We start from the raw sequence: 21,531 nt of genomic DNA, 5'->3' as shown, positions 1-21,531 counted from the left end.
ACATGTTTCCATTTCCCTATTTCCCTCCATCATTCTCTTTCACTCACTTGTCTTTTTCGTTCTGGTCTTTCTGCTTGTGATTTTCTCTCATTAAAGGCTATCCACATCCAACACAATAATCCATACAAACACGTATTTCTATTCATGAGTTTGTCTTTTGCTCGCTGTGGTCCCACCCATGCAAATGTCAACACCGAAATTGGTCTCCCATGAGGCAGTTTTACACACAACACCTGTGAACAAAAGACATCCATATTCACTAGGCTCTGCTTTTGTCAGTGCCTGAGACTGCCATCCAAGGACGTATTATTATATGTATTCACTTCTGTCAACATGAATAGCATTACCTTTATTGAAAGGCCTTGGTCATGGTTCCTGTTTTAAATATTTTAATTAGTCTAATTTACTGAATGCCGTAGCAACAAAACACGTGATCTGGTAAAATTACTGTCAAGTACGGACAGTGTGAAGGTTTCACAGGATTTTCTAGTTGTGTTTTTAACAGTAGAATGGGCAGTCCACACATTTTTTTGTTTGCACATTTGACATAAACCTTTCAGACTTAAGAAAATAAATTGGCAAGAGTGAGACAGCTGGAATGAGACAGACATACTTTGGTCAAGGTGATTCAATAAAGGGGAGAGGAAAAATCCCTCATTGATTGAGAAATTCATCTCACCTCTTACGTCCACTGGACACAGCTGTATTGGGCAGCGGCTTCATCAGACCAGCTGAAGTCGATATCAAAGTCGAAGTTTGCCTTCTTCCACCAGATGTGTGAACTGAGGGTACAAGGCTCATGTGTTGCTCTCTTCTCTTGCTCTGTTTTTACTTAAGTAGCTCATCTTTTAAGCTTGAAATTCACTTTTATATATGTATATACATGCCTGTATTTATTAATTGTTGATGTGAAAGTAAAATGAAATTATTCTTTAATTTATTTGTTGTTGGTTATTTGTTTACACATATATAGTAAAACTAGCTTTTCTTTTTTTCTTTATTTTACTTCTCTGCTTCTCTGGTTTTCTTTCTGTTTATATACGAGGGGGGACCAACAATTCATAGAATTGTCATAAATCTTTCAGTTGTATCTTTCTAAGTCCCTCCTTAGGATGTGCTACGTTTGACCCAGGGCTTCTCCCATTCCTATAATCATCTTTTCTCACCTTGCCCAGAGCCTCCTGCGTTTCTTAGTGGAGAATCTTCTCCCTGTAAATTCCAATTTTCATTTCATCAAGCTGCGGATATACACTGCTGCCAATCTGATCGGCACACCCTATTCCCGTGCTACCAATGGTTTCCAAGAGTTTCCCTCCTCATACACTGTTCAGAAAATACATGCACAAAATAAAGATAATCGGGTCATACACATTAAGTATTATAAAGAGTAAAAACACCCCCAAAATACCTGTTCCTGGCCCTCAATATGCTTGTAAAACAGAAGAAATGTTGCAGTATGCTTGAATCAAACTCTTGAAACCCCTTCATTTATGTAGAGCTGTGACTAACCATTTCTGTAGCTTTTCAAAAGTACTGTATGATTTATACAGTAGTGCTCTATGTAGAGATTGGGCTACATTTTCAATGGAGCAGATTTTGCACACCCTCCATTAAATGTAACAGGATGTTATGCACCAGATACTGTACATGAACATAAATAATCTTGACAGGGGGATTTTCACCATTACATTATGTGGCAACATTTCCTGCTCTAAAATCATGACAAACAAGCATTTACTTGTTGAGGTGTCCTCCAGTATAGTATATATTGGCTAGTATATTGGCACACTTATTAGGTTGTTCCAAGTGATTCCCTTACTTGAAGCGCTAACTGCCCAATCCTGGTTCTGTTAGGGAATACGAAACCTTATGACGGTGTCCCTCTTAGCAATGAAAATGAAAAAAACACCTGACCAGCAGTGTAGTTACTACCGTGGCCTGTGGCGTGGCCCTGACCATAGCTAGTTTCTGACACGTCTTGCTAGGCATGACTGCTTTCCATCAAAAACATAGGGGAGATCTCCAGGGTATTTCACTCTCACCAGAGGGCTTATTTCACCACTGAGTGCTTCCAGAGAGGAGGAGGAAAAAGCCTGCTTAAAGCATCATCCCCCTATGTTGTTAGAGTTTTCCTGCCATCCTTCTGCCTTGGAAGAGCAAGTGCTCCATAGTGGGTTCAGCTTTTATGCCTCCATCTGGCTCCCACCAGTAGGATTGGGTGATAGTATAAATACTTGGGGAGTCTGCAATTGGTTCAGTTTGTTGCAGATGGATTTTTGTTTTTTTCTGCCAATGTTTCAATCACTTAAAATCCTTAAATTGAATTATCTCCTCCAGCTGACAGAATGTTTTCTGGCCTCTTACAACAAACTTAGAGTCACTCTAAAATAGTTCTGTCAATTTCCTTTTAACATTTCCTAAGCAAATCCCCCGTGTTGTCTAACCATCCATGCTGATTCATTTGTTGAGGATTAGGTCCAAAATCTGTATACAGTGAAAAATATGGTTGTTTGTATTTTTGTTATTTTGTATAGCTCTTAATAACACTGTTATAAAATGCTTCATACAGGATAAAAGACAGACATACAGATACAAGTACACACCTACATACACCATATGTAAGCATCTACATACTGTACATGCATACACATATGCCTGATACATGGACAAGAAATAAGCGCATGGCCAAGATAATCAAAAGTGAACAGAGAGTAAATATAAAAACACTAACCTGTAGAAATGAGTTTTCAGCACCTACTTAAAACAAAAAAACAGATTCAGAAGATTTGATGGAAAAGAAAAGGCTGCTCAAAAGTTTAAGAGCACCGTAACCACTGGATTTAAAATAGGAACAGGGAAAAGATAAAAGGCCTTGATCAGATGATTGTAGTTGCCAACAACTAGAATCAGGGCTAAATAACTCACAGTTACAGTCACAGTCACAGTGTCTCTCTGTGGCCCTATTTCCCATTGACCAATGAAATTGAAGTATCCTTGCCATAAACGTATCAATAATATTGCTAGCTGATACACACAGTCATACACACAAGTATACATGCTGCACACTTTTCTAACGCTAAACTGAGCCTCTGTGTACAGCTATAACTTGAACACAGGCACCTTAGAGGGAAATGACAATATCAATTCACCATAATCTATCCTGGAGATGATTCAGTCTTAACCCTGCGCATATAAATGGTAGAATGTATGCGGTATGTGATGGTGACAAGATACATTGAGTCGAACATCGAGCCTGTTGTTTTTATAATGTTATTACACTGAGTGATTGAGAGAATCTGTTAACATGAAATGCTGAGTCTTCAGCTGTAGTCAAACAAAATAGCCCCCAGAGAACCATGATGGTCTCTTCAGAGAGGGAAGGCAGCCAGTCAGCAAAAAAAAAAAATGTTATGACCCGGTTCTTAGGACACAATAAAAAGGAATACACACCAATGTCAAGGTTTTAGGAAAATATATTTTGTTAAACCAAAGTGTACGAATTAAAGAATTAATTCAATATGTAAAGCGTGAGGTGTTGACATCATTAGCATCAGGGTGTGTGTGTGTGGTGCAAAAAAAGAAACAAAGGCAGCATAACCAAACCAGAATGTGTGCATTTGGGGATGAACACAGGGGGAGGTTAACTGAAGCCATAACTTTTTTAACCTGGGAAACACCGGGGCCCGCAGGTGTTCCCAGTTACACTAATGACCCACCTGCAAAACAGAGCAGAATGGTGAATCACACAGCCAACCCAAGCCAAAACCACAGGGGTAATCACAAAGTTTATCTTGGCAACTTGTGAAGTATTTATTATTCTAAATGAATGCCTGCTGGCCCGTAGAGACATTACTGGCATCTGTTACAGGTGAGTAGATTAAAGATTGATAGCATCATGACAAAAAAATAATAATTTAGCTGCCAAGTAGTAGAATATCTAATAAAAAGTGTCTTTTTTTCTTCTGTTCTCACTGCTTTGTTGTTAGGGTTTCTTAAAAAGGACTTTATAATGAGAACATGATGATATGTAAATTATATTATGATTATTAGCATCAAAAGCCTTATACAGTATGCTGAATATATGTCTGTTTAAATGCTCTATGACAGTGTCTTATGATGTGACAACTGTCTGATCTGACTTGCATTTTTGTTTTACCTTGTGTTTTCTCCTATCTCTCTTCTGGGAGCCACAATATAATAAACCAGATTCGACAACAATTTAAAAATTGCAATTAATGTGGCCTCCTTGTTGTATTCTAGGAAGCCACTAGAATACAGAAATACAGTAATACCATTAAATGCTGAAGAAATCAGAATCCTCTGTGAATTTTTTAGGTCTCTTAGGCATCTGTCAAGAAGACTTTTTGGGAGACAGGAACTTTTTATGATAAAAACAGACCAAACCTGACCTAGACAGGATGAGGAAATATATCTTATGGGCATGAAATTGTTGGAAATCATGTCATGTGGTCAGTTTTTGAGATTGTGAAAATTAAATTTGTTTTAATTGGACCCTCTGAATCTTTCTCTGTGGCGACATTACTATACATACCAGGGTTTTCCCTGCCTATCTAAATCAAAGGCAGTTCTTATTTTTATTGTTGGCCGTTGCCTTTGTTGAAAATTACAATATGTGATGCTGATAGAACAAAAAGGTGGAACTCAACTGCGGGGGCATTGCAGCACTTGGACAGTCTAAAGCACATACAAGCTAGAGTTATCTTTTAGTTCATCTTCAAAAATAGCAGCAATTTCAAATATGTCTTGACATAATAACTAAATAATTACCTTTGGGAAGCGAATGTTAAGTAGGCTACACTGTAAACTTTCTAGGCATTCACTCCAAGGCTAACGTTAGTGGAGCTGCCAACTCCAGCAGTAACAAATTAGACTGGCTGACCTACACCCACTGTAGTATTAAACAACTTAAACCAACTCTGAGAATAAGAAAATAACTTGGTGCTCAGTCTGTTTCAACTCAACAACCCTACACTTGCTAAGCATGTTGGACATCAATGTCTTTCCTGGAGTTAACAGTTCAGCTGAGAGGCCACTCTCCACTGATGGAGGCATGATGTTAATTACCACACAGCAGAGTGCCTCCCCCTCAGTTCCCAATTCTTGTTCAGGCAAGAGACTGTAAGATGCTTTCAAATTAATCAATTCATTAAATAATGCACTTAACTTTTTAAAATAAAAATGCTTTGGTCCATTTATCTTAATTGCTAGTTATGTGTCATGTTGTGTTTCAGTGGACTAAGGAACACAGCTGTGTTTGGAATGCAATAAATTGGAGCAAAAGAGTGAAAATAATGCCTGCTTTTCTATTCATTCAATTGAGAATTGATACTGAATCGAATCTGCACCCAGGTATTGTGATAGCATTGAATTGGGAGATATATTGTCCCAGGCCTATAGAATACTCTCATTTGTCACTTTTTCATTGTTTGTTCCTTCTTGGTAAAACATTTTAATCCCTATAGACACTTTTTCACCTAAGCGCTTTGTCAGGGACCTGTCTATCACAGTGTAAGAGGCCATCTTTACTGGTGGCTCTTCTTTTTGTCTAGGGGAGAACTTGCTGGGTCCATGAAAAAGGGTAAAAAAGCAGTGGCGTAAATATTGATGGTGCAACCGGGGCTCAGATGCCGCCAGGGACCCATGAAGGAAGGGGGAAAAAAGCAGCTGTCCAGCAGCTGTATTGTTTTTGTGAATGAAATAGCTGGGGGTGGGTCAGTAAGGTAGGTTAGCTGAGTGGTTGGTATGGGAGGAGGAAATGATAATTTGTCCAATCACCTTGATAGCTGTCAGTCATGATGAGTCGCGATGAAGTGACGTAGTTGTTTCTCCTTTCAGCAGGAAAAAAAAAAAAAGCGAGTGGATGAAAGTTGACTAGAAAAGGTAGTATCATGTTTAGCAAGCCCAAACAAAAAAGCAGCGCGCAAAAGAGGAAGAAAAGAAAGAAGCAGGATGAGGGTAAAGCTAAAATGACCAAATTAGACACGTTTTTTTACTCAGACCCAGGGAAAAGCTAGCGTGCCGCTGGAGGCTAGCGGTAGCTTACCAGCTAGCTCTGTAATTGAAGCGGCATTGACCCTACCGCTGCATCCCCCTTCTCCGGACTCAGTGGACTGGCTATCAGAAGAGAGGACTTTGGACCTGAGCGGCGTTGTAAATGACTTTGCTGAGCGCAATGCCCGTAAGATGAGCTTCTAATGAGTGAGTACAGCTTCTCTTTGTTATCAAGTGGAATTAGTGGAATTTAAATCTATGGCAATGTACTTGATTGTGTGATAAAGTTGCCACATCCATTCATTAATGCTGTGTTTTTGTAAGGCATATACTGAGCTGTGTACCGGGGCCTATCGAAAAGGTAAAACTTCATTTAAAGCAGACATAAAATGTTAAATGACAGAATGTTAACCAAAATACATGCACTCAAATTAGCCAACACTCAACTCTCACTTTACTGTCATTACTTGAAATGTGGCCACCACAAACAGACACGGTGAATGCACAAATCACACATGTTCTCCAGCCAGTCACGTTTGTCTCAAATAAAAAAAAACAGGAAAATCCCTGTGTTCAGTATTACAATATAGTGTATTTAACACTGTCAGACACAAGTCTGAAACATAAGCATATTGTGGATAGAAAACACTTTTGTCCCCTCCTGACTTCATTATTTTGCTCCTTTTGCTCCTTCCTCCCTGCCCTCTTTCTGTCTCCTTTTCTTCCACTTCTCTACATCTACATATGTCTTCCTCACCACAGTGCAACAGATTTTTTCTGTAATTCACACTGCTTCCAAACGAAAGGCATGGGACCACTTGTCCAAAGCTCAGCATAAGAACTTGTGGTACAAACAAGCCGAGGTTGGTATCTTAATTCTGCTCTAAAAGTAAATTTGCTTTTTTGCTGCTCTAAACTGTCTCATTATTCACTGCTTGTAGCCATATATAAATAGAAAATGATTGCATGTTTTATTTGAGCAGTGTTTACCTTTTTTCAGTATTATTCATTGTCAGAGAAATGCCACATTAATAGTGATGAAGACTTGTATTTAATGGAGTCTGTGCTGTTTTCAATGGAGAGTGCAGCATTAGTTGGTATTAATTTGCATTAAGTTTAGATCTGGTTTGATCTACTGAAACTCTTGAGTGTAGGAATTGTTTATTTAGATTTTAGATATTATACACATGCAGACAAAGAGATTCATCAACTCACAAAAACACTGTTCATAATATGATATATCAACAAACGGAAGACAAGCATTATTTCAAATCAAGCTTCGTCACAGCACAGCAACGCGAGTTGCTAAAGCTTTTTCTCTGTTGAATGTCATTGAGGCCCTATTCTTTGTGTGAATATTCATGTACAGTAACAAAAGAGAATAGTGTTCATTCTGCTCCATCCCCTGCAGAACTATAAAAATGCTAATAACTTTCCATAAATAGATGTATGACATTAACAAGCATTCAGAACTGCTGCTGGGAGCTGTCCGCATTAGAATTTTGATACATTAATCACAATCACACTTTACACTTTAACCCACTAATATTGATTTGCTGTTAGGCGGAGCATTATGCCTCTGCACACTGTTGTTAACTCCCCAGTGTAAAGACAATAGCCTTTGTATCAGAGGGTGCAGCTCATAGGGTGATAGTATGTTCAGATCTCAGTGTTTGTTACTGCTGCTGCTGTAGAGCCTCTTGTGTTCAACATAAGTGCAAATCAGCTCCTGAATAATTCTCCATGCCTCAGTCAGCCTGGGTGTTGTTTCCATCACTGTATCTGTAATCAAGCAAACTGCCTCACCATCTGTACACCAGACAGACCACAGCAGAAGTATGCCGATAACTCTATTGCAACATGGGTGACACATCTTTGCTTGATGCATTTTTTAGTTTCCTAAATGAAGCAAATCAAAAGCCATTAAGTTGTATTTTATTTGTTTTTCCTCTTTTCTTTCTCAGTTTCAGTTAAATTTCCATTACTTTGAGGCCTCCTACTACAAAAAACACCTACAGTAATGCCTGTGTTTATTCTCCATATATACATATAACAAATCACTGCTGAAGCTTGTTGGAAGTGATCAAATCGATTCACTGTTACCACTGTTAACGTTTCTTATTGTCTTTCATTCTTAAATATTTACACTGTTATCATATGTGGACATGCTCGGTTTAAACTAGGCATCTTGGTTTTTAATTAAAACACATTTGTAAGTTTAGGGAAAGGCTTGATGTGCTGAAAAACCGTGGAGAATCAGCCTTAACATAGCATCATGGTTCTTCTGCTGCAGAGGAAATCAGTGGCACAGACATCATGTCACATCCTCTCTTGCTTTCAGTAAGGTGAAACTTGTTATGCCTCTTAAAAGGGCACCAGTTTTTCTTCCCCTTTGACATGGCACTGGAAATTGAAGGGGACGAATTGAAAGGGAAATTGTTTCAGGAAAACAAATGTAGAGATTTAGCCACCATAAAAATTGCAGTTATTGAACACTGTGCAATCTTTTATGTAGCTATTCTACCCTTAAGCTTTCTTGGAAAATGTAATGCAATGTATTTTTCAGTAGTAGTAATTCTTGTATGTAAAAATCAGATGTTAAAAATGTTTTCTGTAATGTTTTATTCACGGCTGCTTTGAAACACTCTGGGATAGTATTCAAAGGGTTCCCAGTGTTAACAGCATAAAGTTAGATTCATGAAGGATTACATTGCTCTTTGAGCTTTAGTACCTTAACATGCTCAATAGCCTGTTTTAATCCCACTGTCTTTTATCTGTTATATAATTTCACACTGCATTAACCACAGAAGAATGGTCTTATGCCCTTCAGTGTGTCATAGAACAGATGCACACTCATTTTGTGTGCACACATAGGGGTGTGTGTGTGTGTGTGTGTGTGTGTGTGTGTGTGTGTGTGTGTGTGTGTGTGTTTACCAGGCACTAATAGTAAGGTAGAAGGTGCCTCTGTTCAGGTCAAGCTGTGCCACATGAATAGTTTCCAGAGTGGACGTCAGTATTTTTATTCTTAGTAAAAGTACCAAGTGCTAAAATTGTAACGTCTACCCAGCAGTGGAAGAAATATAGATCCTTAACTTGAGTAAAAGTACTAATACCTCATTGTTAAAATGCACAATTACAAGTAAGAGGCCTGCATTCAAAATTCAACTTAACAAAAGTACAACTGTACATAACTCTAAGGGCTTGATTATATTTATATATATATATACATATATATAAAAATGTAATAGTGTTTGATATTTTTACATTGTTTTAGGTTTTTATACTATGGGGGGTGGATTAGAAGCATGCACAACGAGCAGCTTGGGGCGTTGGGGGAGAAGAGGAGATCGACCTGATGATGACTCAGGTAAAGTTTTTTTGGGATGACACTCAGCAGTGTGCAGATGCTTAGGGAGATAGGTACCTTGCCACAGACAAGCTGGGTTTACTGTGATCTTCACAGGCAATACTGTACCTGGTATTTTGGCAGAATGGAGCATACTCTTTACAACCAAAATAACTGAAAGCTGTGCTAGATAAACACTTGGAATAAACACTTGGAATCCTCTGAGTTGCCAGCAATGACTGTTTCAGTCATTTTTGAGTGAGACAACATTAGTTAGGAAGCTTCTAAAAGTGCAGTGCAAGTTAGACAGTGCTCTTAATTTTTAATTTTCGACACCTCAGGAATAGCATGCAAAAATGTGTTTTTCCGACAAGTTTTATGTTTTGGTTTACTGGGTTGTGATGTGAGCTATTGCAACACCATCAAGCCATCTTCCACTTTAGCCCCTTCATGTATTTGATTATGCATTGAACTGCAGGACAATAGTGGCCGTCAACATGCTGTTTATACTCAAAAATCCAGTGATTTAAGGGTGCATGTTGACACTGGCAAGTACACTTAATTTTGTTGTTTCCAGTGTGTAGGAGACACAAACCACAATTACAATCAGTATATAGTATTCAGTTTGGACACAGTTTACACTTCAGTATCTGTTAAAGTGATTTTTATTTTTCAGAAAAAATATCTGTGAAAGAAATCACTGTGATTAGAAACAGAAAAACAACCTTGGTGAGTCCAACAAATGCTCACACAACTGGCCAAGCACTGTATCTGTCATCATCTGTATTTCAAAGTCTGTAGTTTGATAAATTGCTGTTGTGGTCACAAAGGTAAATGAAGTCAAATGTCTTGACACCATCATTTGATTTTTCAAAGAATGTACAGGCCTCTGTGTTCTTGAAAGACGTTCTGACTAATACAATTACAGACAAAGGAGGGTGAATTAAATTGGCTCTACCAAAAATTGTATTACAACTGTTTGTCACATGGAGCCCCTGGAGCACATTAAACAGGACTGAACCCTAAATCTCTTCAATTCAAAGAATTGGAACTTGTACACACTTGAAAGAACTAATCTGATATTAGACAGGCAACATGATAAATAATAGATATAAATACAAATAATAATAGATAAATAAGCTGTGCAGAACAGGAAATAGAACTAATCTTTTGAAATGTCTTTTCTAAATGAAAGTCATGCCCCTTAGGCTTCATACTGGAAGATGCTTTATTATTACTACCAAGAATCTCTGCACAGATAAATACGATCAGAAAACCCTGTAAAATTAAACAGGGAATATTGCTAGTATTTCCGATGCTTTCTCCAATAAAAATATGTCATATTGAGGCATATATTGATAAATGGAGCTGGACATATATATACAGTGTACATACTGTACAGATACATAAGTACATAGAGCTGAAAAAAGCTCAAATTATGGCTGTTGCAGCACACAGATTAATGGGAGAATAAACACTTCTTCTTCTTCTAGTGTATGTGTGCATGCATGTGTGCAGGTGCATGTGTCTGCTATTGTTGATAACAATCCCTGCTGGGAAAATACAGAGCAAATGTGGGCGAAATCGGACAGAATCTACTGACTGTTAGCTTTCCTTGGACAGCAAGTTAATAAGACTTGATAATCAATACTACCCTCTCCCCTTGCCTGCCTCACTGCATACTGCTGGAAGAAATCACAACAAACACACAAGCTGTTCCATATTCTTATCTCAGCAAGTCAGTAATTTAACCGTGTTTCCACACATGGCATAGGGGGGAAAAATAATCTCCTTTCAATGTATTTCTCAACACCCAAGAATTTTTATGGGTCAATGACGTGATGCTCCTTTTTTTGTTTCCATGTAGTTTAGTCAAATTTAAAGGGGTTAAAATGTGAACAATTACACTGCTAAAATTCTCAATAAAACACCACACCAACTAGTTTGGCATAATCTTACATTGTCACTATTTCATATTAAATAAAGGGTAATTGAATACAATTGTTCTAGATATGTGAACCACATGCAGTGTCTCAAAGTGTAACCGCCATTTAAAAGGGCATTTTGTTAAAATTGTGAAAACGGCCATATAACAGGAAGTGGTTTTAAAGGCAAGGACCCCTGATTACAACTGCTGCCCTACAAGGTTAGAAGTCGTTTTTTGGACTTAGTTGCTGAGTGCTCAGTTTATATGTCCCATGTTGTAACCCAAGAAAAAACATTGTTAATTCAAGAATTCATTCAAATTAATATTTACTTTAAAAATATATTTCTAATATTAAGACCAAAGCCATGTGCTTACATAGGTGTCGAATTTGATTTGAAAATGTAATGTCAAAATTGTATAATTGCTCACATCATTTGAATTCTATTAAAAGCCTTTCTGTTAGAGGACAATTTTGTAAAATATCCACCCTCAGTAGTTTATGATGCTAATTAAAGATGTATCATAAAAACCTACTTTTGAACATGTACAGTAGCTTTAAAATAGCTAAAAATCCAATAATTAATTTAAAGGAGAAATGTTACTCAAACATAACATCTATAAAATATAATTATTTACAAATAAAATGGATTTTCCCCATTTTTTAAATATTTTTTAACGATTTTAAAGCAAATAATTATTTTATGCTACAATCATATATTTAATGCTCTATTCTAGTATTTTATTTCTCTTTTTCTATTTTTCTGTACTTTGCTTTTATTATTAATGTGGGGGGTGTGGGGTTAATTGTATGTTTTAATGTCATTGTGTATGAAATGCGCTATATAAATAAAACTGCCTTGCCTTGCCTTAGATGCTTCTAACAAGGAAAAAGTGGTTCTTCACAGAGCATGTGTGAATGATAATGCTGCTGCATGAAACAGCTGGGTGGGAATAATAACAATAATAATAAATAATAATAATAATAATTATGATGCATTATATTTAAAGATGACTTTTAAAGCACTCAAGGACACCTTACAAGACATACACAGTAGCGGTCCCTCATATGAGCAAATTGGACATTTTGTCATGACTCATGGGGGGCAAGCTCTTCAAGAAAAAAAAAATCCTTTACACCGTGAAGCTGTTTTCTATTATTTGCACGTCAAGTCAATCGATCACTTTGTTGTGCACGCGCCCCTGCTTGCTGAGATGGTGTCGCGCGCACAGAAGCTGCACAGAAGCTGCAGTGCAGGTTATAGGCTACAGGTGGAGGGCAAGCCATCAAACTGAAGCAATAATAGGTAAGACTGTGTGGTCACCAAACAATTGATTTAATTCAAGTAGCAGATAGTAAGTTCAGACTTCAGCAGATGTAATAATGTTGAAGTAGCTCCTGACAAAAGCTTTCTACCTGCAGTGTGAAAGCGTCTCCAACAGTACACAGATGATGATGATCAGTCTGTTCGTTCCTGAAGGTCTAAGGTTTTACAGACTTGATATTAATTTTACTTCCTTTCCTTTACTTCCACAATTGATTTTACCTCCATTTAGTCAATAAATGTATGGACACAATAAAAGATTACCCAATTACCTGAGATTTAATATGACATGATTATTAAAACTCAGTCCCCATGTAGAATATGTTGCCTCTGATAAAAAACATACCTACCTCTACCCATGTGTACCCATTAGACAAGTTCCTTGAACTACATTTACTCTTACAGTCAAATTTTGGTCAGATTTTAGTTGTCATTTCCAACTAATTAATTATAAACTCTGTATTAAAGATGTTGTAACATATTGCAAATACCCTAAGACTTATTTTATTTTAAATGCAATGGTTATAATGTGATTTTTTTTAAATTCTCAAATTTTTGAAATAAAAAGATCGTTATCTACATATTTTTCAAAAGTCTCTAAAATGTCTTTATTATAATTACATTTTTGAAAACATTAAGAACTGAATCTGATTGTACTTATTGTTTTATTTTAGTGTAGTATTTTATCTATTGTGTTTTTTCTTCCTATTATTGTCTTTGTCCTTTCTATTCATCTTTCATAGTGAAATTTCAATTTACAACTTAACATGAACATCCATTTCCTCTCAGTTGGTTACTATGGAAAACATACACAGAACCAATGACCTTAGCCCTTTATGTTCTAGTAGGTTTAGTGACGGTGAAAAAGCAGCTATAAACTACTGAGAGGAAATTTAACCCCGACAATAAGCTTCTTAATCCTAGATGACTCATTTATCCTGTAGTAGTTATGTAAAGCACGTTGAGTTGCCATTGTGTATGAAATGCGCTATATAAATAAAACTGCCTTGCCTTGCCTAGAACACATTATATTTGAAAAACCTTTTTCACATCATATTTTGTATGACACCTTAGACTTGGATAGATTTCAAGCCATGATTAGCATTTTGAAAGTCAATCTGAGTGAACAGAAAAATCTAATTTGGGGCATTTATGGATATTATTGGTGGCATTCATATCAAAATCAATAAATCTGCTTTGTTATGCTTTCAATTGCACTGAGGTCAATGTGAATTCAATTTCTCCAGGAAAGTTAATAGGGAAAAAAATAGGAAAAAGAAGAATCCTATTGAAGTCAAAAGCCTATTCAGAGATAAAAGGCACTTTGCCATTTTTCAAAAGGGATTGTATTTCAGTGCCTGCATGGGAACATTATTTCTTAAAGGCTCTCATACTCTCCATTTACTTCAGAAATATAAAAGCAGGCGAATGATTCTTTGTCTAAAACTCTCTTGAGGTTTCTTTGTGCTTTTGCTGTTATTGAGATTAAACAGAAAATTAATTTTGCAGCAGCCTAATGAAATATGTCATGGTATTTTTAATGCTTCCTTATGAGGTAAAAGAATAAAAATGGATGATAATGCAAGTTACAGTATAAAGTCAGTGGACATGTGTGTAAAGTGAGGCAAACAAGCACTTCAAAGAAGTCACATCTCTTTGTGACAATAAATCTTGACTTGAAAAGAAATGAGGTGATTTGTTGGTGCTAGCATTTCTGAATATATGACTATAATGTGTAATTATTAGAATCTGTTTCCCAATCATTAATTGGCTATTCTGAATCTGAAATATGCTTTTGTTAGTGTTGATGACTAAATTGGTTACCAATATTGTATTGTGTGTATTTGTTTTCATGCATTGTATGAACCTGTAGGTGTTTACCAAACAGAAGCCTTAAAGGAGGAGAATGACTCCCTGCGCTGCCAGCTGGACGCCTACAGGAACAAAGCAGAGCTGCTCAAACAGGAGCAAGGCAAGAACCAACTGATCAGGAGTGAGGAGGACAACACACATTCACAGCAGCTCAGCTTCGCAGGCTTTGCAAGACATGCAGAAGGTAATGTTATATACATGCATACAAAATAGAGTTAGATTTAAATAGAGCTGCAACAATTAGTGAATCATTCAATTAGTCATTTCAGTATATTTTTACACAAAGAAATGACCAATGAACTTTTCTGCATGATTGTAAGTAAGTTATCTGTGGGGGTGTTTTTTTTGCTATTTTTGTCATCTAATGGCCAAAACAACTAATTGTTTAATAAAGAAAATAAACAGCAGATTCATCGATAATGAAAATATCTGTTTTTATAATATCTGCATTTTCACCTCCAAACCAAACAGTATATGCCACTTGTTTCCTGTGCAGCATTTCCTGTTTTGAGAATGTTGCTGCTACTAGAGAAATAACAGATCAGCTTGACATTAACACGGTCACATCTTTCCAAAAAATCCATTGAAACAAATTGCTTATCATTGACAACACGTGATATTATCCTGCTTATGTCATCATACTGGGAAATTATTTACTTCAGGAAAAACAAGAGTGAAACAAAAGCCTCATTCCGGTCACACACAGTGCTTTAACAGCCAATGAACAACAAAAAAAAAAGTTTAACGTGGTTCCAATCAGCATAGATTTTTATTGTTGTTCTATTCTATTTCTTATACTATACAATTGTAACCTCAGAAGAGGTGGAGGGACTTTTTTATTGTAAATCATTGCAGCTTTGGCTTATCACAGCTGATAGTAATCAGTGATTCAATCAAATATTGAACTGGACTGTACTTACTGATCCCAGAAATTGCATATCATCTTCTGGTCTATGACAATGCAGAATTACCTGAATGAACAGAAACAACCTGAGGCAACGATTTTCAGAGAAGTCGGTGTGTGCCAGTGTTGTCAGTGCACTCTAAAACTGCTGAAGAGTTTGAAAGGTAGGCAAGAATAAATGAACCTTTATGTGTAGGAAATGGGAGAAGCAGGCAGCATTTGCTACTAAATGTGCTCTTTAAATTATAGTTTAAATTTGATTATTGTGGCATTTCCAAGTAGAGGAAGAAACTTGTTCTCACTCTAAGGTCATGATTTGAGTCATAGTCTGTAAAAAATAAGGCAAGTGAAACTTTTAACATTTTGATGACCCCTGTACCCAGTGTACCTTCTTTTCACTTTGTGTGTTCACTGTTTTTTTAAAGAGCCTGGTGGACATGTGGGATGGATGGTTCATAACTGGCTTGACTTCTTCCAGGTATATTTGAAGGCTCTGCACAGAGATTAATCTGTGCTCTAACTGAGCCCTATTCAAAAAACTCCAACTCTTCTCCAGAATTACTGAGTCAATCTGTCACTGAGTCAAGTGTACTGGTGGTCATTGGCTCTCTTTTTTAAAAATCTTTGCCTACAACAGTTTCTCTAATTTTCGATATGTGCAGCTGAGTCCAACTCTATGAATGCCTTCTGAGAGTTATTGTTGTATTATGGTGGTTGGCCTTTTAGTCTGTCATTGAGTGTGGCTGCTCAATACAACTTTTTTCACAAGGTTGAATGTCATACAAACAACTTCTTTTCTAGCCTAACTTGAGCCTTATTCTTTTCAGTTCTTAGGCACAGTACAATTAGTAGGAGAGTAGGGGACATTGTTAGTCAAGCACAGTCTGTGGTACTACACAGTGTTGAGAAGACCTTCAGGTACACTGAATCCAGTACACTGAGTGAAAACACCTGTGTGGGTGGACTATGATCAAAGCTAGTCACATGCAGTGTCTGCATATAAATAAATGCAATAAATCACTTTTATATTCACATGCCACCATTGTGTTATCTGATTGGTATCTAGTATCTATTTTCTTTGCTGTAGCTGGATTTGCAGAAAATTGTGTATTGCACCTTTTCATACTAAAAATGTACATGCATTACTGTAAATTTGAGTAAGACGTCTAATCCGACTCAACCTGCAGCTGCAAGCATTTGTTTGTGTGCAGGTGAAGGTGTGAATCAATGTGTTGTTGTTTTGATTACACAATAGAAATGTCCATTTAGACAGACATATTTAAAAACATGAAAAAAGAATACATCTTTGCACCTCGAGGACCAGCATTGAAAATCGCAGCTTCTGGCCATTTTTAATTGAATATTACCCCTAGGAGCATTTAGCAATTCGCTTGAAAAAAGAAAACATATCCTCAGGCAGGAATCCACTTTTCTGATCACCTGCTGTGTTGTCAAATAGCCCCAGTCTGCAGTTACTCTTCTTTAAGCGAAGAGATGTCATATAAAATACTGTCTTCAAGGCTGAGGAGCTTTTCTCCACTTCTCTCAATTTTTTTGTGAAATATATCTCCAGCACAAATATAAAAACATTTAGCCCATCCTCACAATAAAAATGATAGTCTCGGTCTAAAGTTCAGGCTGGCAACAATGACCCAGGGAAGTGACGCTGTTCAAAGAGTGTCTTTTGCTGCAAGAATCCGCTGATCACTTCCCACTTCCAGCCAAGTGTCTTTCCCCACAAATCTATTTCATGGGTGTTCACAACGTGAGTCGCAGTGGCTCGGGTGTCCAAACTGTGATCTTTCTCTAACCCTAACCAAGTGGTTTTTCGTGCTTAAACCTAATTAGCAGACGCACAGCTTGTGAACAGGCAAGGCAGGCAACTGCTTGGGGCCCCGAGCCGTTAGGGGGCCCCCGAGGGCTGTTTTTACCGAAATGTCTCAAAAATGTATAAACCGCAGTGACCGCATCCCTTTCCCCCTTAAACAATAACGGCCGATTTGCAGTGACCTCTTAGTAGGAAACCTCCCTAAAGGGGCCCCACGTCAATCCCATGATCCCACCTCACGTTAACCTATGTGATGCTAAATTAACGTTCTGTAAATTGGAAATGAAGCTGAAGGAAAATGAAGAGGAGCTAGCAGATAATGATATAAGCATAACATCAACAGTAAATGACTGCTGTTATTGAACAAATGCTGTTACTTTGTCTAACTAACAGGGAGACAGACTTGAATTGCAGCTAACATTAGCATCAGACATATGTTTATGGTGACCTCTGCATTAAACTGACGCTAACACTAGCTTACACTAACGCTAGCTTACGCAAATGTTAGCTGCTGTTCAGGTGTCTCGGTACGTTAGTCTAACGTTAAGTTTGAAACGTAAAAACAGTATCATTGTTACGTTTATTACTTCACGTTTTGGTTAGTTAGCAAGCAAAGCTGGACCTGCACTCCGTTGGCCGTGACCGACTTGAGTGCGGCTCTGGCACTGGACACGGTTATGGCCAGCGAGTTACAAATTAAAACTTAAAAATGCAAGGTTAACCTAACGTTAGTTGCTGTCCTCCTTGACAGCAAGCAGCAGCACTCTATTAACTTGCTAACTAACAGGGTAACAGAAAGTAAATAAGCTAACTTATAATTGGGACCATCCCTATGTTCCCCGGGTCTTATGTTCCCCAGGTCCTATGTTCCCCGCTTTGTATGTGACCGGGGAACATAGGGATGATCCCGTCTACAGTTAGCCAGTTAGCTGAGTTAGCCGCCAAGTTAGCAGATGAGTTAGCCACCGAGTTAGCCGCTCAGCTAGCAACTGAGGTCTATCTAAACACCACCTTAGCCATTCGTTTTCATTTGGTTGGAAAATAGCGGAGTTAGAGCCATCAGCCGAATGGCTTAGTACAGGCGCTAACGGGACCACCAGTGTATCTCGTAAATTACCCCACTAATAATGCCTGGATTGTTATCAAACTTCTACAGTAGTACAAATAGGGTAGAAATTAGCTTTAAAATCATTAAAAGGACACAGAGTGCAAATTAAAGATTAAAATGTAAAGTGCTTTAAAAGAGCTCAATCATAAGAACACTTACCTGATGGCTTTTACTCTGCGGCTACTGCTAAACCTGGAAACATTGTCGAAATATCGCGCGATCATGCACATATCTTTAGATGTGCTGTGCGGGTGTCTCGTGAGACCAAATGCTGACGATGAAAACCTTAAGTCCAGTGTCCCACTAATTGATAACATATGCCATGCCCTGAAAATATTTGTTATGACAATATACACAATTTTGTTTTTTGTCACATCAGTTCCAGCAACATCCACCTCCAGTGGGACAGTGGCCGCTCCACCTGGTGGTTGTCATGAGCAGGAAGAGACACCAGAGGCACATTGAGCCCCCATTCCAAGTCATGATACTGATGACTGTGAGTTTAATAAATCAATAAATTGTACTTTAATTGATAGCTTTAATTCTAATATGTATGGTATGATATATGAACATTTGGAATAAAAAAGTTTTGATTTCATACATTTACCAGTGTCAGATTATTTATAATATAATGGTGATGAACACTGGTCGGAAGGGCCCCCTGGGAATTTTTGCTTAGGGCCCCAACAGACTCTAGAATCGCCTCTGCTAATTAGACCTTAACCACAGCCTTGTCACACCATAAAATATCATAAACATTATACCATGGTTCCAAGGACTGTTCTTCTGGTCCCCATCCATCCTGAAAGTGAGGGCACTGTCATTTTGGGAATCATTGGGTATTTTCATTTTTTAAGTTGCAAAATATCACCATAAACCATATTTTTTCCTCAACTGAATGATGCTGGAAGCTCAAATGTTTTTCTTAAGATTATATTTACCTATGAAAGGTTGGCTGAGCACATCTGTTGTTTTTCCCACATACACGTTTACATTAGGGAGCTGCATAGTGCAACCACAATCTTCTGTTTATCACTTTGACAGGGTTCAGTCTCTGAGGGGCTGAGAAGCATATGTGGAGATTTGCTTCTGGTGCTTGCCAATAGTCTATTCAGCACCAAGTCTAAATTATAACAAATTGCAAGAGAGCTGCAGTCACTATTTTGGTTTCAGTGTTTTAAGCCAAGGCTTTAAATGAATGTTCCACTTTTGGGCTTACTTCTAATAATTTGTTAAGTCGTAACCTCATTTGACCAGGCTTGTTGCCGTGTCTCTGCCATTGAACTTCTCTGTGGCACCACTGTGACAAACATTTACACACTTTAAATTAAAGCTGTCCTACCTGGGAAAGGAAGATATTAATACAAGATCTAAACATGCAATTTGATTAGATTAGATCTGTCAGACCTCTTCCATCAGTGTTTGTTTTCATTATAATACGACCTTAGTATCTCAGAGGCAGCCAGGTGTGAATGCAATTTATGCAGAGGATTGTCCTTAGTAAGAAAATATCCTCCCATGGGAGGATAAGGCCTCATTTACATCTTACACTGAAACAACAATCTTAATCTTACTATGTTATCTGGAAAATAATCTAATTTAATAGGTCTCATATTTACATCGGGATATTGTTAATTATTTTTCATTCTGTTTTTCTATGGAAAATTACATAAGCAGCTGGATGAGCTCAACATCGTCTCTAGTTTGTCACAAACATGAGCTGCACAGATTATATTTACACCTATCTGAAATATAGATAGCACAATGGAGAGTGAAATCACATGGTTCAATTATATTCAAATTGCAATAACTTGCAACACATGCAAAATGCATATTTTCAATTTCAGGTTTACCCTTGCTGGCCATAACCTTCACTCATCAGTTTCCTTGCAGTTCAAGTGCTGTCCATTAATGAGGACATGATGTATGTGTGTGTGTATACACTATGTACAGCACCAGTCAAAAGTTTGGACAAGCTTTCTCATTCAAGGGAATGGAAAGTTATATTCAAAATGTTGACTGGTGTTGTTTAAATAATGTTTAACTTTAAAGGTTAACTAAGCTTAATCTCCTCAAGCTCCAACCCAGATATCAGTTTTTGTGAGACAAAAAAACCTAGATATTGAAAGTAACTTTGCAACACAACACAACAATATTCAAAGGTATTTCATAGTATTGCTATGTATTAAAAACAAATAAAATATGGTTTTGCATTCACTTTTTCAGTCCTTGCAATTTCGGCATGATTTGAGAACAGCCAGTTCCTCACTAGGCCACCACAGTGCCAGAAATGATTACTTGATTTGTGCTATTTTCCAGCTACCTATCTGCACACCTGATTTTTTGAAGTGCATGCCAAAAATAATATACTATGCAGACAGAACTCCAGACCATAATTCTGCATAATGTAAAAATATTAGAGTGTAATTGGCTCATTCATTATCTAGATGACATATGCAGAAGATATCTTTTAATATAGGGCATGCATGAGGTTCTAGATATGCAGAGGAGCTCATTATGTGCACGTCTGCCTTGCTGATCAGTCGAATCACTGCTCGCTCCCTGTCTGCTGACAAGCGCTCAATTTTCACCTCACTTGACTCAGACTGCACACCACCACTGTAACAGATGGATAGTTCAGCATCTCATGAAAAGAAGCCGATGAAGGAACCCTTATTGTAGATTTTTCTCAAGAAGAATTTTGTCTTGTGATAAAAAAAAAAGAAATTCAGTGTATTACAGATTCAAATCCTGTATCTGTAGAAACTGAAGATTTCACCAATGAAACATGGCTAACATGAAGTTTAATGGTTAAGCACTTTTGTTCTTTATGTATAGCAACTTTGGAGAATGAGAAAGCACGACGCACAGCTTGAGAGAAGTGTTGAAGACAAACAGCTTCTGAAGAACCAAATCGATAACTTCAAGGCAAGACTGCGCAACCTGCAGGCCATACACACATAAAAGCTTAACAGAAAAACACACACACGCACACACACAGGCATGCATGCACACACACGCACACACTAAGCCAAGACTTTCTGTGTGCTTAAATGGAAATATGGAATCTGAAAAGCCATGTGTCTAATTTGTGTTCTAGAAATTACTTTATAATGAGTTTCAGTGCATGACGAATATTGGGAAAATAATTCAATACACCGCTGGCTGCATTTTAGTGAAGATTTTAGTGCATTTAAAGTGGTGGCTAATGA

At 37.5% G+C, this 21,531-nt stretch overlaps 1 pseudogene; it reads left to right on the top strand.

Moving 5' to 3' along the window:
* The window catches only part of LOC128362816 (ecto-NOX disulfide-thiol exchanger 2-like), a 64,120-nt pseudogene extending 42,837 nt beyond the window's left edge, over window positions 1–21,283 (top strand).
* Window positions 21,284–21,531: the final 248 nt, after the last annotated feature.

Source organism: Scomber japonicus, chromosome 8 (assembly GCF_027409825.1).
Source record: "Scomber japonicus isolate fScoJap1 chromosome 8, fScoJap1.pri, whole genome shotgun sequence".
NCBI lineage: Eukaryota > Metazoa > Chordata > Actinopteri > Scombriformes > Scombridae > Scomber > Scomber japonicus.
The sequence above is the reverse complement of the archived record's forward strand: the minus strand, read 5'-3'. Positions and strand labels throughout refer to the sequence as shown.